Source organism: Amphiprion ocellaris, chromosome 7 (genome assembly GCF_022539595.1).
Source record: "Amphiprion ocellaris isolate individual 3 ecotype Okinawa chromosome 7, ASM2253959v1, whole genome shotgun sequence".
Taxonomy (NCBI): Eukaryota; Metazoa; Chordata; class Actinopteri; family Pomacentridae; genus Amphiprion; species Amphiprion ocellaris.
In genome coordinates this window covers 12,470,268-12,493,146 of record NC_072772.1, presented here as the reverse complement: position 1 = coordinate 12,493,146, position 22,879 = coordinate 12,470,268, and positions in this window count along the sequence as shown.

The window sequence follows — 22,879 nt, the reverse complement described above, 5'->3', positions numbered from 1 at the left end:
GGACCCTAAGGAACACTCAAAAGCACATACAGGTTTTCTTTGTGGTTACTTTATGTTCTACTTACCTAATGCTACTCGTCACAGCACATGTTATCCTACTAAACTAAATTAGATGCTTGTAGCACATATTGCAAATTGTTCATACCTTTTATTTACTGTAGCTGAAAATAGGTGACTGATTGAAACAAGCATTCATTTTGAATTTCTGATGTATGATATATTTTCTGATATTTTGTAAGAGTCATATGTTTTTTTTTTTGTTTGTTTCATTTTTTTTTCACATTAAGCATGTTTTACCAGCTCAAGAAGCTCAATCCCTTTATTTCCTTGGAACATCCTGAAGTGCTCATAACTACATCATGCTATAATAAGCTAATTCTTGACTGCAGTTAGGAAAAGGAACATTGCTAGAAATTGTGAGTTGTTTAAGAGGCTAAGGTCACCAGTTCTGTTGAGCTTACTGTACATTCACACTGCACAGTCATATTCATTAGCAGCAACATTGCTAAATATAGATTCAATGTGGAAACAACCCTGAGCAGTCAGACAGTTGGACAGGTTTCAAAGAAGCCAACATTTTTGTCAAATTTTAAAGATAAAACGGTTAAAAAAAAAAGTGTAATTATCACACAGACTCTGCAGTGGCGACTGTTCTCCAAGTTCAGATTTGATTTATTTGTGCAGTTTTATTGCACAAAGAAGCCTTATTAGCAATCATGCATATCTTTTTTTAAAAAAATATATATGTATACAATGAAACAACAGTTTATATTGTTTTAATCCAATAGGAGGCTGCACTGTACCAATGCAATCTTACAAGTGGAGACCAGATAAATTCAGGGAGTTTTTTTCTCTCTCTGTGTGTCTCTCTGGCTCTCCCTTTCTTATCTCTTTTTCTCCAATGGAACTTAAGGAACTTGCAACATATTGTGTATCTTGAGTGTGTGTGTGTGAGAAAGCGAGAGTACGTGTGTGTGTGTTTGTCCGTGTGTGTTCTGGCTGGTAGACCATTCGAAAGAGGTTGTGTGTAATCCCTATTGTTGCTGAAATGCCACCGCTGTTATTAGGAAAGATTTATGTGCTGTGCCCAGGGATGGAGTCAGAATGCCAGCTTGTGTTGTTGTTGTGTGTGTGTGTGTGTGTGTGTGTGTGTGTGTGTGTGTGTGCGTGTGCGCGCGCGTATTATTAATACATTGCACTGGGGGATAGAGTCACAATGCCAGACTGCATTCATGTTTATGAGTTACTGTCAGAAGACCGTCGGACATTGTATACCTAAAACTGATTGATGGACCTGGATAGTATACTCTCAGGTTATTCTTTTGGTCATCTAATGTGCATGTTCAGCAGGCAAAATTATTTAATGGGTGGAAGGCATAAAAAAAAAAAATAGTACAATACAATCTGAAATGCTACAATATTTTGCAACTTGTACCATAAGAGAGAGACACTATTCTCTCCAAGTTCACAATTATGCTGTCAGTATTTCAAGTCATGCCAGGGCCTCATGTACAGATTATACTTACGCTGTTAAGTTTTGATGTATGATTTTAAATGTCTTGCTGAGTGCTGCTTTCTTTCAATGCTACCAAAACCATTACAATGCTGTTGGTGTAAAAGCTTGAAGAGATTCAAGTAGAGAGCATAGCCACAGGAACCAGACAGCTCAATTTTAGCAAAGACTTAAAAACCTGAAATAAATCTATATATCTGTTATTATTAAGATACTGACTTGACACACATGATCGCAAAAAAAAAAAAAACATGCAATCTCCCTCCAGCTACAACTCCTGTCTCCTGTCTGTTCATGGTTTTATATGTATTTAAGAGTAAAGCCAGCTCAATCACTCTGCCAATCAAAATGCTTTTTGCTAATTGATTCTAGTGCATTAAATGTCCACAAATGACTGGAAAATATTTAAATGATTCATGCTGGAGCTACATCTGATTTAAGTTTTGTTATAGCAGTTATACAGTTGGCTGCAATTTATTGTAGGTGAGCTACAGTCCATTTAGACCATTTATATGATGTTTTCCTTCTATGTGATTCACTGGCTTCCTCGGATTCCCAGAAGAAGTCAGTCTGTGTTATACAGGCTGTGTGTGACATCCAGAAACTAGTAAAAGATTTTAAAAAATATTTATAAATTCTAAATCTGCTTAAAAACAAATCTGTGGATAGCAGAGCGGATAATCATGACCTTAGATTTCAGATGGATTTGTCCTTGCACTGAGACAAATAAATAAATAAAAACAAAATGAAATCAGGCCTGTGATTTACTGCTGATGAATAATGAAGACTGAAGTCACTGTGTTTGTCTGTGCGTCAGAGTGTGTGTGTGTTTTTCTGAGAAATGATTTTGACTGTCCTCTGAGATGGTTCAAGTACATCTCATCTGTGTCACCATTTACTTGTCTGATTACCATCAGGGCACAACGCGTTTATATATGCACATAAACACAATTAGAAGCACATGAGAACAATATGATCATGAGTCACACATGAGTTGTGAGAGTCTGGATATCAATGATGAGATGTTGGCCGGATTGATGACGGAAACAATGTGGATGTAGAAGGTTACTCTGCCCTCTCCACAAGGTCTTTTGATATTCACAAGAGCTCTTCCTCTAACCATGTATGTCACTTGCCATTCATGTTATTTGTTCCCTCTTTCACTGTCTGTGTATATATATGTGTGTGTGTATGTCTGAGTCTATCTGGCCTTGTATGCTAATGTGGATCTGAATCACATGTGCACGTATATATGTGTGTGTATGTGTGTGTGTGTTCAAGTGGCTGTCAGGTCATATATGCAGTTCACTGAAAGATGGCACCAATGAATAAGCAGCACCAACGTCATCTTGAAACCTTCAAGAGCAGAGCAGATGAGAGGACAGTCGGATTAGGAGAAATGAAGCAAAAGGAAACAAGAAGGGCTGACAAGAGAGGAGAGGGAGGGGGGGATGATAGAAGGAGATGAAATGCGACAAAAAGACAGCCAGGGGTAAGGAGGTAACGATGATTTCTACAAACTACTAGCTAGAAGGAACACTCATTTAGATACACTCCTGTCTGCTTGTCAGGCTTCTATTTCTTCTTTTTTCCTTTATGCTTTTTATCCCATTTTGACCTCTTATGTCCATCTTCTGTCTGTGCCCCTCCTCCTCCCCCTCACTCCCCACATTACTCAGACAAGCTTTCCTTCTCCGAGGCAGTCAGTTACAGTTCTTGAACCCTTTGCTCTCCCTGCTCTCTGTCCCTTGTTTTATGTTTCTTCTCATTCCTCCCCTTCCTTATATTTCTTCTCAGCATCATTTCGGCTGTGATACAGCATCAATACAGTTGTATCTGCTGCTTGAGCTGCCTCAAGCCAGTAAGCAGAACAAATAAGTCTCATTTGACCAAATAATTCTTAAACTGGCAGTTGAATTTCATTGCTGTTGTCTACAAATAATCAACTTATCAAAAAACTTTGCAATAGATTGATGAACACTGCTGGATACTAGTTGAAAAAATAATATATATATATATATATATATATATATATATATATATATATATATATATATATATATATATATATATATGTATGTATATATATATATCTCATCGGTTCATTCTGTCATTCACTTTCTTGCCACAAAATCAACTTTCACATTTTAATTACGAGTGGTGAATTATCAAGTTCTGTTTGCTGTTCTGTGTTTCTTTTGTGTGTTTCCTGCAGATATTTGTTTTCTTCCCACAATCTGAAGACATGGTAGAGATTAGACAACTCACCATAGGTGTGAAACTGCAAGTCAGTTATTGTCGCTCTGTGTGTGTCAGCCTTGTGATACACTGCTGACCTGCTGAGGTGAGCAGAGCCTCTTGTTCCTTGTGTCCTCATTCAGTTCGTGTGATCTTACGCAAAATTAGTCGGTATCGATAGTGAACTGATGGTCAGCAATCAGGTGCAAAATATTGCTTCAAGCAGTTCAGCAGTGCAATATCACCATGGCAACTTGATCTGATCATGTTTAAAGCGTGGCTATAAGAACTGTGATCATTTTTTATGGCACCTGATCGAAGATTGATCTTAAAGTAATCTGTGCTGGAAGAAAATTAGATTTTTCTAAACAAAGTCTAGGCTGATGCAAATTGACACCATAAGGTGCTTTTAAATTCAGTACTTCATTTTGAAAACTGGGTATATTGTTTAAAAAGGTGTCTAAATAGTCCTCCATTTTCAACCCGTTTGTGGCAGTGAGTTCTCAAGGTGCAAACGTGAAAGTTATATTGATTGTGTTCATTTTGTCATCTTATTATATCAGATTAGCGATTAGCGACAGATTAGTCGGGGTGAGTTTTTACCTTGCTGACATGATAAAAGACACATCATCAACACGTCAGATGACGCTTCTGAGGAAGACTGCAGACAGCAGTCGAAACATATCAGCAAGACAAAAACTCACCCTTACTAGTTTGTCGGTGAGAAAGAAACGGTAATCAGAGGTGAAACTTATTGAAAAGAATCAACAAACTGTCCCCAGTCTGTGAATTTTCAACGCTTTGTACAATAGCAGAAGAAGAAAGAAGACAACAAAGAAAGAAGAAGAAGCAGAGGAGAAGGTAGAAGCACAATGGGTGCCTATGCAGCTTTGATGCTTGGCCCCCAATGACAAGGTGCGAAATAGTGAAAATATTTTTATTGCTTCTGTCTCGATAAAACCTGTTTGGGCCATTCAGAATATCAGCATGCAGTGATGAAACTCATTATTCCCAATGTGCAAGATGGCACTGTAATTGGTAATACATTTGGTAACAGACTGTATAGTGCTTTCAAGTCAATTGGATTGCTTTTTGAGGGAGCATTTTGTTGCACATACAGATACACATTTGGTCGGCTGAACACACATATGGAGTTATAAATATAAATAGCGACATTTTTGCACTCCTCTAATATATATACATGAGTGTTAAACAGAGGAGGGAAAGATGCTTGACTCATTTACATCCAGACAAAGATGGAGACACCTGGTTTTGCACATTACTTCATGTGTGAGGAAAGAAGTCAGAAAAGAAGATATTGTATTTGACCAGTAAGCAGTCATTCTGCACATTGAAAACAAAGGGATCAGTTACGCTCAGACAGATTCTCTTTTATCCCCTCTTTTTGATGTCCCTCTTTCTCCTTCACTTTAATCTAACACTTAGTGTTGTTTTATCTTCGCCAGGGTAGATTTGTACGCATTTGTGTTTCTGTGTTTGTTGTAGGTCTTTGCACAGAATTTGCATAGAAAAGCAAGATTTGTCGGTTCAGTCTCTAAAGGGCCTTACACACACATCCATACCCGCATATAAGGAGGGTGAGAATAAAAGCTATTTACACACAGTTACAGTGGGTAAATGGAGTGAACCCGGGACACGATGACAGTAAGTTTCTTAAGGCTTTGTTTCTAAACCATCATTTGAAGTCAAAAATCCACAATGGCCCCAACTTTTTGAATGGAAAGGTCATTCTAGATTTCAGATCTAAGCGCAGAATAGATGAAATGTTCTACACTCTATCCAGTAAATACACAAACACAAAAAAAAAATACTGTATACAGACACACATCCAAGCCAGTACATACAGCACAAACAGATTCACGCACTTGGCATCAGATCAGAGAGACGTGCTTGCCAGTTTGAAGTTTCCCTTTCTAATCTTTAAAATTGGCGTCCACTTTCATGGCAGAGTGTCAGCTCTGTCAGACTGTTAAAAATGCAACTTCTTAGAGGTAAGGCACCCATTAGATCTCGGATAACTGTTGCTTTCACTACCACCGAAGACAGCGAAAAGTGTCAAAGTGTAACTGTATCCCGCTTTCAAGTTCAAGAGATGCACGTTCCATGCTGTTGCACTCTTCAAGCTTGTGAAAGGTGCTCTGAAAGCCTGGAATCACAGAAGCAGAGTGGAGGAGCGCTTCAGTCTGAGTCAGAAAGAAGAAAGCTTGGTTTCCTTATTACTTTTTTAACCTGCAAGCCATTTCACCAATACACAATGACCTGAAATAAGTACATTCAATTGCTGATTATTACATACAACATAGCTGTGCACCCAACACCTTATGTTACATATGCATATGTTGCGGTGTCACGAACTGCACCCACTGTGATCAGTCTGCTTGGTTCACTTGGGAATAACAGGCTATCTAAACATGGAATATTGATTTCCCCAAAGACGATACTCCCTGGAAACAAATGTAATGTGCAGTAAGCTCAAATTGTATCTGATGTGCAAACATAAGAGCTTACATTCTGCTGTATGCCAGTAAGAGCTTTAATAGAAGGCAACTTTATTGTTTTGTTTGAAGATGTTCAACTCTCATCCAAGAGGCTTCTTCAGCTGACTCAATATGTTTATGTTTAAAGAGATCTAATGGGAAGAGATCTCAGTGCTTGACAACTGGTGTGGTATTCCCTCCCCTCTGTTTAGAGATGACGGGTCCATTTTAACATCAAAGTCGTCTTTTACTCCTCTCTGACACCAGTACGTTTAAGAGTAGGTTGAGGAGTTAAGTAAGTATAATTTTAAACACTTTGTTCTTTAAGTATCAAGGTGTAGGATCAGGTCATTATTGCCGATATATTGATTTTCAGAACAAATTCCTAAAAACAGGTTGAAGTTGGGAATTGTCTCCAATTAGTTTTCGATTCCACCCTCAACAAGCCATCAGTACATAACTTTTGTGGCACAGCAGTAGGCTAATACATCAAGCTGAATATCCAATACCCTCAGTGCATCAGTGGAGAAGCGTCCTGCTGAGGTATCTCTTTTTCTAACTGTCAATTGTGGTTTCTTTTCCAACTTGATCTCTTCCCACTCTCCTCAACTCTGTCTTTCTTGTCATCCCCTTCAACTCCGGTCATGACTCTTTGTCCAAAGTAGTTCCTCTAACTGTTTGTCCCATTGTTCGAGTAAATCATTTTAATATTTTTATTATATTTTTACTTTTGCTTCCTCCCCTACTGCCACTTGCCTTTTCCTTTCCTTCTGCTCCATCTCTCTCTCCTGGTCCCTGAGCTCACCTCTCCAAATGACAGCCCACTCTCCCATGACGGCTCCAGGCCACTCTGCCATCTCCTTTGTGTGTGTTTGTATTCATATGTGTGTGTGTGTGTGTAGTGTCGTATCTGTACTACTGTGCTTGTGTGTATGTGCACACTAATGTCCATGTGGCCTCTCAGCTTCCTGTCAGAGTAATAGGTTGGGGATTTTTTTTTTAAAAATTGGATTTATTTCGACTTTCTCCTGGAACGTGTGCATGCGTGCATCTCTTTCTCTGTAGGGTTTTTTGCTGTTTATCATGATTATTATTATTGTTTTTACAAATCATCCTTCAGGCTTTGTCTGTGCATCTGTGCATGCATGTGTGCTGTGTGCCATGTGGCAGATTCTGCACTGATAACGGTATTGCATGGCTGAGGTTGAATTACATCATTCACCAAAGCCAAACATTTCTGCTTCCCTCCTCCTTTCTTCCTGCTCTCCTCCTTCTGCTTTTCATTCATTCTGTGTCAGGGAACCCGGAGGTGGGCAAATACTTTCATCCACTGTAGTCAATAGGTTTTAAACTTCGCATGTTATGAATTAAAGAGAAGATATTTGCTATTCTCACAAAGTACACACAGAATGATTTATGTAAACCTCTGCAGTAGACATTAATGCTGAAGTACTCCCAGTGAAAATGGGATACTGTGCATGTAGATCTGATTGTTCATAAAAATGGATGAGAATAGTGAAACCACAATTTCAATCCAGGGTCCACGAAATTGGCACATGCCTTCATTACAGCATTATGCACAGACAGATTTGTGTCTCAAAAGTTTGAACCCACTCCAAGTCAAAGCTAAATGAACTCATCCACTACTCAAAATAAGTCATCAGTATTTTTCATAATTCATTTCCTTGCTCAGCCAAAACCCAGGTAAGATCCTGGGATTAAAATTAACATAATTTTTCAAATATTGTCACTGTTAATGCTGGGTTGTCCTGTAGAAGTCTTATTAATTTGCCTTGACAAAAATTTGCAGCCTGGGACACTGAGAGTCATTGTGGCATTAATGCAAAATTTCCTGCACGGTGCCAAGGTAAAATGATCCTTCTTGAGTTAGGAAATGATTTCAGGTAATGTGTAGATTGAATCACCTCTAAGCAGTTAGTTTCAACTTTTGGTCTCAAAAATGAATATTTATGGCAGTTTTAGATTGATTGAGGCGCTATTATTCTGCTAAAGCTGAAACCACTCATCAATTAACAGATAATTCAATTTCCAGAAAATTAATTAGTGACAATTTGACTAAAAAGCATTATTCAAGTAGATCATTATCTGCAGTTTTGATTCCAGTTTGTCTGTTTTATATCACTATAGATTAAATGTCAGCATTTTCAATTGTTAGTACAAAAAATTAGACTTTTTAAAAACATCGCTTTGGTCTGTGCTTTCATATTTTTTTTTCTTTAATGATGGAACAAATGATCAGAAAACCAAGTACCAAACTAAACATCTCCTGTAAAGAGAGATAAACAGCCACCTCAGAGAGGAACTACTGTGAACTTTGACCTCATGTAAAAGCAAAGATTTTTCATTGTCTCTCATAACTCCACAAGAATTTACTGCTCACACTTAAAATGACTTATTGGTTATTTAGTCCAGTGTCACATGAAGGCTGGTGTGTGTGTGTGTGTGTGTGTGTGCATGGCCGTGCATGGGTGTGGTGGGCGTGTGTGTGTGTGTGTGTGTGTTTGCACACTTTTGCATTTCTGCCAGAAATTTACTGTTTACAAGGACCTGTATATGACCGTACAAAAAGAATGACATAGATAGCCAACACAGTGACATAACAGTAAATTGATCGACGTGTGTGTTTGTGTGATGGTCTCACAGTATGTATGTATGTACAGCCCTGTAGCAGGACAAAAACTGAGCTTTATGGGGACATGGCTAACAACATTAGTTTATGGAGCATACTTTACTAGGAATAGTAAAACTCATGACTGCTTCACACATTATCTGGTGCTTCGCTGATTATTGTGTCTTTGTGTTCGTCAGTCAGGGAGGATTTTGATGCTTCTCCTGTCTTAAACTGTCCCCAACATTTAATTAATGTTTTTGATTTACAGAGCGTAACTGAGTGACTGAAAAAAATAGTTTAAATCCAGTGTCAGATTAATAGCATTGAGAAGCAAATAATTGTATATATAATGCACTCCACTGCATATATCATTCATAACTTTGAACGTTTCTTTCTCTCTCATGTTGCCTTTCCTTCTCTCACTGCTCTCCTCTTCACATGCAGTGGGATTGTTGCTCATATTACCATAGTTATAATTAAATCATTGTTCAAAGTTATTCCAATGGTGAGATTGTTTCCATGCCTGGTTTAAAGACAAACACAGACTTCATTTTGCAGAATATTACTGTACTGAAAAAGTGCACCTTTTTTATCTTCAAAAAATCCCTGCCAGAAACAGCCAGCCAGTCAGGGTAAACTCCCCAGATGGTAGAAAAGATGGATAAGAAAATGTAAATACATGTTCAGGGCTGCATGCACTCTAGTCATAACATTGTTTTAATCCTGGCAATATATGTCATAACTTGTCTGTGTCCTTTTTCCTGTTTTCCCTGGCTGTCCTCTATCCTCCTGTCACATAACATAGAGATGAGAAGATGAAACAATGCCTATTTCTTGTCAGTTCATGTTACTGCAAATATGACTCATGATGTGCATCATATGCCCCTGTTCTTTCTTTTTTATCCCTTTTACCGCTTGTCTTGTTGAGTGACACCATAAAGAAAGAACTTCTATGTTTAAAACAGTGTATGTGATTCCTATTCCCAGTGATTAAACAGTGGCTTTTATTCCAGTGATACTCTGATACTGACAGTGAACTGGCCTGTTGCTGCCCTTTAGTCTCTGCCCTTTTCCTTCTCTGTCCCATGCAAAAAAACTATCAAAAATAATGAATCCGCAACAGCTGACCCACCTGAGAAGACGCATCTTCAAAGAGATACTCAGTGGCAGGATATAACAAGAGAATATAGGTCAGACGAGGCTGTTTTTAATGTTGTGGGACATTTGACAAGCTTCCATAGTTTCTTGTTTTATCTGTCTTTGCAGACAGATACATAGATTGATAGATATAAATAATGTTTTTCTCCTTTTTCTCGATCTCTAGTAGACACACACACACACACACACACACACACACCCACGCACACACACACACACACACACAGGCAGATGTTTACGTAATAATGGCTCATATGGCCTCCTTCAATTTACAGATGAGGCCAGAGAAGAGCAATGGAACTTTTCCAAATGTGAGTTTTGGCCAGGGGAAACAATTTTAATGTGCCACACTGAGCTTTCTGCTGGAGATGGAGGAGTCCTCAAACAGCGGGTCACAGTCTGTACACATTCAGTGCACACACACACACACACACACACACACACACACACACACACACACACACACACACACACACACACACACACACACACACACACACACACACACACACACACACACACGCACGCACACACACACGCACACACAGACATATATATGTAGATATAAATGCACAGGTCTCACAGTTTACTACTTTAGTGTTTGCAATTAGAGCATAATTGTAACATGTAGCATACGCCAGTGTACTAGAAATACACTTCCTCGGAAATACACTCTTCTAATAGTTTAAGTGCTGAAAGGAGAGCAGCATTTCACTGAACTATCTTTTTATTGATCCATTTGAGAGATGAATTATTAAATGTGAAAGGTGAACCAACTGCCAGGCATACCATCCTTCTCTCTCACACACGCACTTACTGTTATTCACTTAATTACCATTGCACATAAAGGACAGTTAAGGATAAAGTACTCATTTTTTCCCCTCATTTCTGTTTTTTCTTGTTCTGTTTTAAGGATCACAGTTTTGTTCCAAACAGTTTTATGTCAGCTAAAAGAGTTACGGGGAAGTGTTTGAGAACAGACATTGCACAGAGGCTCTATTGTAGTGTAATTTTTTTTTGGGTACGACGTGCTAAAAATAAGAGATGATACAGTTATGGCAAATGCTATTAGACTAAAGACCAGAAGTAAAACACATGTACTCAAAACATGATGGTGTAAACTTAAGGTATTATAACTTTTAACATATATTGGAATGACATGTATGAAATCGATCACAAAACAATAAGGGTAAGATGTGGAGCAAAAGATCTGAACGTCTGGGCATGTTCTCTGTAAAAGATGACCTAATGATAACTTAATGCACATCACTTCTGTAAAGTGAGATCTAGGGTGAAATATGATAATCTGACATCATGATCTGACCAATAGATTGAGAAAAGTGTAATGGTGTCAAAACTGTCATTCCTATCATACGCCCGAGAGGCGTAGAAAAGTGACCAACGCTCCCAGCATAAAAGACGGTGCACGGCTTAGTAACTTCAGTTCTTCTTGAGGTGTTATCACTGCTAAGAATTACTCCTGGATTTTTGTCGACAAATAAATCCCACAGCCCTCTGAATGCTGACTTCTCTTAGTGATTTTTGAAGGTCAGAACACAGTTAAGTCATAAACTCTGGCCTTGATTTGTAACTTAGTTTACACTTCATCACTATGCTTATCGATATGTGATTATCATATGTTTTAGCAGTGATTAATGTGATCGAGACTATTTTCATTTTCAGTTACAGTTTTACCCAGTGCAATGATAAAATTAGAGGATAACCAGAATGTAACAAATTCTGCAGATACTGTGTAGCAAAATTCAAATTTACAGTTTGTAATATCGTGAATGGAAGGAGTTAATTCATTTGATGGACATCTTCTTCTTCCTTCAAAGAAAGAAGACTTTATAAAAGTTTTTTGATTTGGTTTAATATTTTACATTTTTTCACGGTGATTGTGAACATTGTAGGAAATGCTCCATATGCTTAGAGTTAATTCTCTCTCAAGCCAACCAATCCAACAGAGTTAGTTTCTTAAGAACTCAATAACTGAAAAGAAAAACTTCAGATGCTTGAATTAAATAACTGAGAATAGATTTTCTTACAGCTTGAACTGACTCAAAAAAGTAAATTGCTGGGGCTGAGAGTTTCATCTGAGGTCGTTTTTCAGCAGAACCCTTTACGATGAGAAAAGTAGCATGCCCTTCGTATATGATCTGGGACATTTTTTTTTTTTTTTTAGGTTTATGGCTTGAATACTTGGTGGGCTACTTTAGAAGTACACGTTTTTTCGGAGTGATGTGTGTACCATTGTGACCATTTGTCTGGTGATAAGGCAGTCTGGAGAAGGATGCCCATGCCAGGAGGGAGGTCAAGGCACCAACTCATTCCTCTTCCTAGACACTTCCATTTATCAGGCCTGACTGCATGCATCACACACCCTCAAGGTAGAAATGTGTGCATGTGTGTGTTTTCGTGTACAGAAGTGTTGGCTGGAGAAATGGCAAAAGACCAAGAGAGATGAGTAGAATTATGTAACAGACACAGAGAGAGAAACTTTCCAGCTTCACCTGGTTGGCATGGAATTTCCATGAATTTCAGACGTTTAAGCAACTTATAAAACCTAACATTTATTTGCAGTTGGATTTAACCTAGAAGCTTGGTGTGAAGGACTGCTACTTTGGCCTCAATTATTAATTTCTGAATGCCACATTTTTTTTTTTTTTTTTTGTGATGTATGAGGCTTTTTGTCAGTGATAGATTTCTGGCATTTAAAAGCATAAAAAGATCTGAGAGAGGCCAGAGCACATGGGATTAATTTCAGAAAAATCAGCATAGCATAAATAAAACTGTATTAAAATAGTAGTGCCACTGTATCTGAAATGTAGGTGTATGCAGATTTAAAAACTTTATTTCATGTGTTTATTGATGTAGATATTTGTAACATTTCTCTCCTGAACCATGAATTAAATGTTTACTTTCTGTTTATGAAAGCTAAATAGAGATGAGGTCGGGGGTTAAAACAGTGGTTCATCTGTCTGGCTTTGGAGATACTCATATTTTTCCTGCTGCTGATCCTGCGACATTTAATAAACTCTCAGGAAAGACTCCTACAAATAGCTAGAAGCAAAAAACTAAACTTCAGCTTCTGTTGATGTTTCAAGGTCTGTGCGTGGGCCTAACTCAACTAAAGGCATCAAAATGTGTCTTTTGTGTGTGATGTTTATGGATGAGTAGCACAGATTGACTGATTACTGCCACACATAGCTGTTACAACCACTTCATGCTTTCTTTTTTGTCTGTTTGTACAGACTGTTGAGGACTTTGAAAGTGAACAGGGGGCATGCACACGTTTCTGTTCATTCTACAATAGGCACACATCAGTCTGCTCTGCAAACAGTCTTGCTGCCCTTTGTCAAACACAGAAAAATACATGGGGATCCTGTGGATGTTTCTGGCTGCCACTTTGACTTTTTGTAAGTTACAGGAGCTTGGTACAGATTGGGGATGAAGCATCTTGTCAATGTGATTGGTCAAGCATAGCACAGAATTTCTGGAGCATTTAGAACTTCTGTGTTTTGGCACCTTCGGTGATAAATGCACAAATCAGAGCCCTTCCAAAGTCCAGCAGAAACTAATCACAGCTTTTTTTATTGATAAATTATAATGCAGCGGATGCAGAGAATGTTCTCGTCTTTCCTCGTGGCAGGTATTTGTTTGATGCAGCATTTGTTTTCTTGGCAGCTGTGGAGTCACTGTCCTTGCAGTGCACATCGTCCAGGCAATCATAAATTGTGGGCTGCATGCAAATATCCACAGGAGGGTACATGTGGACTCACACCCAGAAGTACCCCTGGGTTTGAGTAAAGTATTGACAGAAGCACATGAAGTCAACCAAAATGTGAGTATGTAAGTTACATTTTAAAATTTAACTTAATGTAAATAATACATCACATTTGCTTTGTTTTACTCACTGGCCGCCAACATGTCGCTTTGTATGTTCTACAGCACTTCAACATTACATATGATTAATACATGTTAAAGCTGCAGTAGACAGAAAAAGAAAAAAAACAATACAGAAAGAAAGAGCAAAACAAAAACAAATCGCCAGAACAGTCCTTCCTGAGTGCTTCTAGCTATAAATCAGCACTCATCCTTCAACCAGGATTCAAGCCCCAGTCTCCTGAGGGAGGGGCCTCTCTCTAGCTCATTGCGCCACCACATTCTACTTTCACCACAGGCTTTGTAGATATTTATACTATCCCATCTGATTGGTGAAAAGCCCAATGATTTGTGAAAATCTCACGTCACAGGCTAGATTTTCTAAAGCTTAAAAACAAAGCGAGAGAAGTTGAAGAGCTGTAATGTTCTTCTATTGTGTGGAGTTTTTTTCCAATGATGCAAAAATAAATAAATAATTAAAAAATACTACCTACCCTGCTTTAAATGAAGTCACAGTGGCAGCCAGTATTAGGTTAAAATGAGCTTTTGCCACACAGGAGCACAACCCTAATTGCCGTCTCACGTTGAGATTCTTACATGAATGTTTTATGCGGAAGAAAACAGGAGTCTAACCATTCAACAAAACTGTAGATGTGACTGTTATGTAAATCTGCCACTAAGTGTCATTTTAAATTCATTGTCATGGCAGGAATAACCTTTGGACAAGATGGTTGCAAAAAGGCCATCCATCCAATTCAGTTTGCCTCAGACGACAGTATCATTCACTAAGCTGTGAAATATACAAACAACCTACAGATTCAAAGTGTATTTTCATACATTTCTGACAACCGCTTTCATGCACGTTTGGGCCCATGTAGTTTATTGGCTTAAACTAATTGTTTCTAACCCACAGGACACATGATTCATTTTGAATTTAGTAGAAAAAACAATTATAGTCTTAAACAGACAGAAAAGAAGGAAAGCATTGTGATTCCAACTCTTCAGATTGGATCATTACAGCAAATAAATGAGGCTGTCATATGGAATTCCCACTGAAGAACTTTCACTGCTGAAGTGGAGTCAAATCAGCTTGGAGATGAGAGCGTCACATTGTGAACAACTAAATTCTGACACATCTTTTGCATATTCAATTGTCATATTGGTGAATGTACATATACAAGTGCTCTCCCATACAGATCAATGGGTGTAACATACAAGCAATTAAATCCTTGTCATGGAACATCTTGAGGTGTCTTTCACACTTGCTTACATTCCAATAATTGAACCTGCACTTCTGGGTGACACATCTGGAGACAGATCAGATGTGTTCACATGTAGCCGCTCAGTTTTCTTTTTCTTTTTTCCCGTCAGTCGCATGTTGTGCATCGAGGCAGCCAGGCCTGAACCTGTGACAGCAGCACAGTTGGTTGAGCACCTCAAACTGCCAAGTTGTCAGTTTGATGTTTGAATTGCATTGTACGCACATCTGCATTAGTGAACCTGCAGTTAACCTTAACATCTGTGTGAGAAGCTGGCCACAGTTGGCTGCATAGAAAGAAGTGAGTTAAGTAAAATTCTCATATTTGACTTGGAATTTAGTTTTTTTCTCTCCACAATATTGCAAAGAAAAGCTTTTAATAATGCAAACTAATAGTGTAGCGGATGGTAGAGGCATGATTCTTCCAATGATAATGGTGATTGGTTGGATTTGTCAGTCCTCCGGACTGAAAAGTGTCAAGATCTTCTGGATGGATTGAAATAGATGTCCATGATACCCACCGTCCTCTGACTTTTCTTCTAGTGCACCTACAAGGGTGGCATCTGTAGTTCTTGTGGGGACCACACTGAATTTATCACAGACTTTCATGTTAACCTTAGGAAAAACTGTAATCTCTTTGACAATCCCTTACCTTTATTTAGCTAGTGCCATCTTCAATTCCAATTTTGATGCTTTCAAGATTTTGGTTGATAATCAAACACAACAACATGCTCTTCACCTTCAGCTCTGCTTGTGTTTGCTGCTGACTAAAAAAAATCTCCATGCTAATATGTGGATAAAAATACATTGTCAGTGCACTATCACTTGTATGATAAATATCAGTGTACTAAAACTAGGACTTGGCAGCTACATATTTACCAATATTTCTTCATTGAATTGGTAGAAAATACCTTAAAAACATATTTATGGTTTCACTTTACTTGTAAAGTAATTTTTAGGGCACAATGTTCCCAGTCCTGTACAGAAATACACTCAAATGCACATACAGTGCAGAACAACACACTTGAAGAATAAAAATACTGAAATACCCTGTGCTGCTAGGTTACTTGTGTTGAAAACTGGATTGATTACAAAGGAGGCCCATCTTTTCTGTCAGACATCTTTGATCAAATGATTGCAATCTTTTTTATCACATCAGAATTCTTATTTATAATCCATCTTGTATTATAAAATACAAAATAGATGTGTGGAAGTCGACATTTGTAATTGAAATATAGCATTTAGGCTGATATTTTCAGTGACTTTTTTGTGGGCTTGATCTGCTGCCACTTACAAAATGGGTAAATGGGAGATACAAGATCTGTAAATGAAATCAGTGATATGCTTCTCTAAATTGCACCTATATTACATCTGTATGTGCTTTTGGGTAGATTGAGAGCTCTTCTGTTTAAGAGTCACTTTTCAGGAGTAGTTCTGCTCTTGTATCTGCATGATAAGGGCTTGGCTCCAATGACTGTTTCAATTCAAAATTCATCATTTGCAATGCCATTCACACATTATCCATTCAGCTTAGAACGATCTGGCGGGGAGAAGAAACAGCACATCCAAAAGCCTCTTGTGGTAATTCTACAGATACAAAAATCAGGTACATTAGCAAAAATAACCCTGAACAGAATAAGCAGTTGAGAGGATGGATGGACTAGTAACAGGGTAAATGGAAACAGAAGGCAATGATATGCAATAAAAGCCTGCAGCTGGACTGAAATAGTGGATGTCTCGGCTACATGATTCTCACCAACAAGGACGCCCACTGCTTTGTGTTTTGATAAAGGCACAACTACATCCGTGTGCCGACAACCTGGAATGGAACACATTGGTGCACAGATCACTGACATTTTATAACTTGAACTCATCATTACTCACAATAACAAGAAAAGCACTCAGAGAGCGCAGTACTCCGCTAAGGCTGCTCAGTCGTATCATTTCCGACGGATGAAGTCCTTAATAAAAAATGACCTTGTGTTGAGCACAGGCGTGTGTTATACATGCGTACGTTATGTACAGATACCGAATCGCGTGACCTAAATATGTAGCGGAATTGATGGGACTCGGAAACATCCCCACAATGTAATCAGACAGAAAAAAAAGAAAGCATTGTGATTCCAACTCTTCAGATTGGATCATTACAGCAAATAAATGAGGCTGTCATATGGAATTCCCACTAAAGAACTTTCACTGCTGAAGTGGAGTCAAATCAGCTTGGAGATGAGAGCATCACATTGTGAACAATTAAATTCTGACACATCTTCTGCATATTTAATTGTCATATTGGTGAATGTACATATACAAGTGCTCTCCCATACAGATCAATGGGTGTAACATATAACCAATTAAATCCTTGTCATGGAACATCTTGAGGTGTCTTTCACACTTGCTTACATTCCAATAATTGAACCTGCACTTCTGTCTGGGTGACACATCTGTAGACAGATCAGATGTGTTCACATGTAGCCGCTCAGTTTTCTTTTTTCCGTCAGTCGCGTGTTGTGTATCGAGGCAGCTTGTTCCTTGTATAATTTCTGAAGGATAAGTCCGCAGAGATCGTCAGCAAGTAGCTGTCGTAGTGTTCACTTGTTGTCATAGTTACAGTGACACTGTGCCGCTATCTCGCAATGATAGGGAAATCCTTAACAAATCCGTGGATCCAGACTATAAGCCGCATCACTGCCAAAATCTAATCAGGTGGTCCTTGTGTCATTTTTGACATTCCCTGAAATTTTCATCCAAATCCATTATTCAGTTTTTTAGTAATGTTATGCACAGACAGACAAACGTACGCTGATGGTCACATAACTCCACCGCGTTCCCTGGCGGAGTAATAAAAGGTTAGTGCATCAACAACACACAGAAACACATACAAAATACATTCTGTAGATACTTTCAGCTTTCTATGCCCCTATTTTATATCCATTCCTTTTTTCATTTAAAGTTATTATTAGAACTGCTTCTAAAGTTTCTGGAAAGACACACGTCTACTGAGGTGTTTAGATGTAATTACTTAGTGCTTTGAATTACATGCGCACAATTGTGATGCCTTCTGCTGCACAGTTCAAAATGGATATCTCAAAGCCTTGGCCAATTAAATGAAACGTATCTGGACTGCAACATGGAAAGTAGCAAATGCAGAATATGGAATTACCACTTCATGTATTTCCAGCTTTATCGTATTTTCAACAGCCCTGCCTTAACAGCTGTATTTACAAAATTTGCATGTTTTTCAGTTTTACAACATTATCAGTATTGTGCAAATTGTATTAAGCCTGGTTTCAGCTTGTCACATACTGCCACTTTGCCAGGATCCTTGGGCTTAACATTAGAATGCACCTCTTTAGTCCCTTTAGCTTCATTTTTCCATGTACAGGATTGGTCGATGTAGCTATAAAACTGTGTGAACATCATACATAGATAGCATAAGACTGAAGCCAAGTTTCTCTCTGCTGGTGTCGTCTAAACCCTCTTGTTCTATACCTAACCAAGTAAATTTAGTGCCAAAACTTAGCCTAACATTAAGATAAATCTTTAAGTCGAAAAATAAAAGTGAATAAAAATAATGGTCCAATGCATGACACACACCTCAGTCTCCTGGGCCAAAGTCCTGTGACTAAAGATATTAAGATGAGCACAGTACAATTTAATTTAATATCTCTATGAATGGACCAAAAATTTTACATTTTTAGCATCCCATTAAATAAGTAGATTTTCACAGCAGAGCAGCTGTATTGTTTGCGCAACTTAACTGGTCATTTATAAAGACAGATACGGTAGAACTACTTTTGAAAACTTCACTTGCCAAGAGGCAGCAAGAGAAAACAGTTATTATATTTCCATCTAGGAATCTTGATTATGTGACATTTATACTCCGTATTTGTGGAACTAAAAGGCTCCGTCTGAGTGGCAGGTTAGGAAAGGCAGTGTGGGATATTTACGCTTAGATTTACTGTTACCAAACATATTTGAATGTTTTACCTTCCACAGCAGTGCAGTGAGTAGCTGCACTTTAATATATGCTTCTGTGTGTTCTCCTGTGCCTGATGGGAGATTACTCTAAGCATGTATTTAGTAGCGGAAGTTAAATGTAATGATCGCGTAATCCACATGCTCGACCCATTACGGTACTGGTAAGACACAAACACACACAGACACATGCAACACAAACCTCATGGGCTTGATCACCTGCACTCCACAACATCCGATAACATTACCATGCACTCAGTATTCATTTCCCCCCCAAGTGTGTGTGTGTGTGTGTGTGTGTGTGTGTGTGTGTGTGTGTGTGTGTGTGTGTGTGTGTGTGTGTGTGTGTGTGTGTCCCTGCCTTTCTCTTATCCCCTTTTCCCTTCCTGTTATTTTTCTGTCTCTCAGTTGTTGGGAGGACAAACATACTGAGGGCAGAATTACTATGGAAATGCACCCAGCCTAGCCACAGGCCCAACAGAGGTATTAGCCTGATAGGATCGGTGGTCCTTCATCACACACCGACAAGTAAACGCATATTGGCACTTGCATGTAGGCCGGCATGAACAAGCGCGCTCAAGCAAATGCATACACGCACACATGCACACACACACACACACACACACACACACACACACACACACACACACACACACACACACACACACACACACACACACTCTGAAATGCATGTGTACACACATACAATGACTGATTGTTCTTCCCTTATCTGATGTTTCAGCCAATGGTTTATTTCCATTCCACGGCCAGGGAATTGTCTCCAGAATGCTTGCAGTGAGAAAACTCATTCCGATGATCTGGGTCAGATAGAGGCACTTCCATCGGCCACAGACAATTCCGGATCGGAACGACGACAGAACTTTAAAGATAGAGGGAGGGAGAGAGTGCCTCGAGACAAGATGCACCACAGATGATAAAACAAGTGGAGTTGATATCCACCCAGTGGTCTGCCAGGCAGATAAATACATTGCTCTCAGTGTGTCCCTCGAATGAATATGCACAATCCAAACTCTTTACATTCGACTCCATCAAAACTGCAAAGCTGGGTGCTTATACATACCCATCTCTCCTTTTGTCATGTGGCGCGATAAATTGCTCCTGGCCTCTCGTAAATCCACGGAACACCACTTGGTGGGGAATGTTTTCTGTTTTCTCTGGTAGCGCTTTGGCTTTCGTGGAAATTGGTTTACAAGTAAAGACATGCATCAGAAATATCTGACTTTCTATTCCAAGTCTGAGGAATGGCAATTTGTCTTTTTTTAATCATATCCCTTGTGTATGCAAGGAAACTTTGCCAACTACAATGTGAAGAAATAAAATTTTAAAGCAAAGTAGAATTCAATTTTATTACTATCTTTAATTTGATCGTGAACACAATGTAATTAGCAAATCAAAGTTGCATTTACATTTTCAATCATTTTGAAACAGAATTTAGCATAAAATTTCTGGTATCCTACTTTCATGCATCAAGCTGATTGCAGTGAAATGTCATTGAAAAACGACAAAAAATGTCTATGCTTTGAATTTTGATGTAGCCATCTGCCAAACAGTTTACATTGCCTGTGTTTGTGGAGAAATACAAGAGGTGTGAGCAAATATTTACAGCATCTGTTCTTTCTCTGATGCAGATGAACCACGTAGACACAGGTGTAATCTTGAGTACAAATTAGCAGACTTATGTTTGCAATCTATCTTGACTAAATATGTCAATAAAATCTGTCTCTCACTTCTAACTCCCTGTCAAACAGTAGACATGAAGAGTATGGTTACCTCACAACTCTTTGAAATATCACAGATGTCAGGGTTCAAGAATCTCAAAGATAACACAGCTCAAAGTGGTCAGTGATTACATTTTCCTCTTTCTTCATTCACTCTCTCCTGCTCACTGAAACTAGAATGCATCAGTTCAGCTACAACTCTGCTGGGCTTGTTGCAACATTGTAGCAATTGCATGTTTGAACCAGAATCTGATTCTGACAAAGAATGGTTATATGGAAAAGGAGGAGGGGGGTCTTTACCCTCCAATCTTGGTTTTTGACAAGCGATTTTTGTAAAGATTCTATAATTGCGTGACATAGTAGTGTCCAGTATTCACATAGTAATGATAGTATAAGTTGTTTAGTCAAAAAGGTACTTGTGTGAGAATATATTGAGTCATCAGGAATTTTTTAGGAAATTATTATTAGGTTTCCCCTTGTCTCTGATTCTGTATGTGATATTCCCTGAAAGGATCTCAAGACACATACATGATGAGGAGAGTGTCTAGTTTGGGAAACTCACAGTTGTGTCTTGCTTTTTGCAGAGGACATGGTTCTTTTGGCGTAATCAGGATGTAAACTAGGGTGCACTAGGGAGGTTTACAGCTGACTGTGGAGCAGCCAGGAGGAGATTCTGCACCTTCAAGTCTAAGGCCATGACTCTCTGTCAGAAACTGGTCGATTGTTCCCTCTGGGTTTGGGGTCAGTTGTTGCCATTAGCAGATGTGTTTCAGTAGCTTAGGATCTTGTTTCGGAGTTACTGGAAAATGAAGCATAAGATAGACAGATGCATAAGAGCAGCGTCAGCAGTAATGCAAGTGTTGTACTGGACCGTCATGGAAAAGACAGAGGCAAGCCGGAAGGCAAGACTCTCGATTTATCAGCCGGTCTCCAACTCTCACATACGGTCATTAGCTAGTTAGTGAGCAAAAGAATGAGATTATGGATATTAGAGACCAAAATTAGTTTCTTCTGTCGGGTGGCTGAGCTCAGCCTCAGAGATTTGGACAACCAGAGGGAGCTCTGAGTATTCCTTCACGTCAAAGGGAACCAGTTGAGATCGTTCAGGCGTCTGATTAGGATGCTTTCTTCTGATGAAGGTTTTTCAGGATAACTAGAAAGAGATGTGCAGGTAGACCCAGAACTCGCTAGAGACTTTACATATCTCATGTGGCCTAGGACTGCCTCGGGATGCCCTCAGAGGAAATTGGAAAACATTGCTGGGAGAGGGTCATCTGGACTCCTCTGCTTAACTTGCTACCTCCCCCGCTTGACCTTAGATAAGCAGAAAAAAAAAAGGATGGCTGAATGGATGCTTGGATTGATATGTGAATGGACACAAACATCTAAGTCTTGTCCAGATGATAGGAGAGTAAACATGTTTAGATTAAGGTATGGAAGCAACTTTCACACTCACATTCTCAACCTGTTAACCTGTTCTGGGAATTAGTTGTCATGAGCAGAGTTTTAAAAAAAAATGACTATCAATCATCTTTCAACCCAGAGCAGAATGATCATTCTCCCAATCCACTTTTGCAATATTGCTATAATTCATCACTAATTACCGGACCTCTGTAGGTATCACACCGTATCATACAATAATAATGTACTTGTCATTTTCCTAGTGTTTGTTAAAACCTCCCTCCTGTTAATTTTTTTTCTTTTTTCTGTGGCTTACAACCGGGACCCGAGTGCCCAATTTCGTGCCATGTCATGTGGATCCGTGTGCTGGGAAGACAATAAAGTACCTTGAAACCTTAAATCCTTGAATTACAAATGTTCTTATGCTGTACTGATTACAAAGCCCCTTATGGCAATAATGTGACATGCGGTATTGTACTGTGTACGTACAATTGACTTGACACATGTGATGTTATCAAGGTGGCTTATATTGGCTGCAAATAGATTGTAGTAGCTGAATTTGTAAAATGCCCACATTACCAG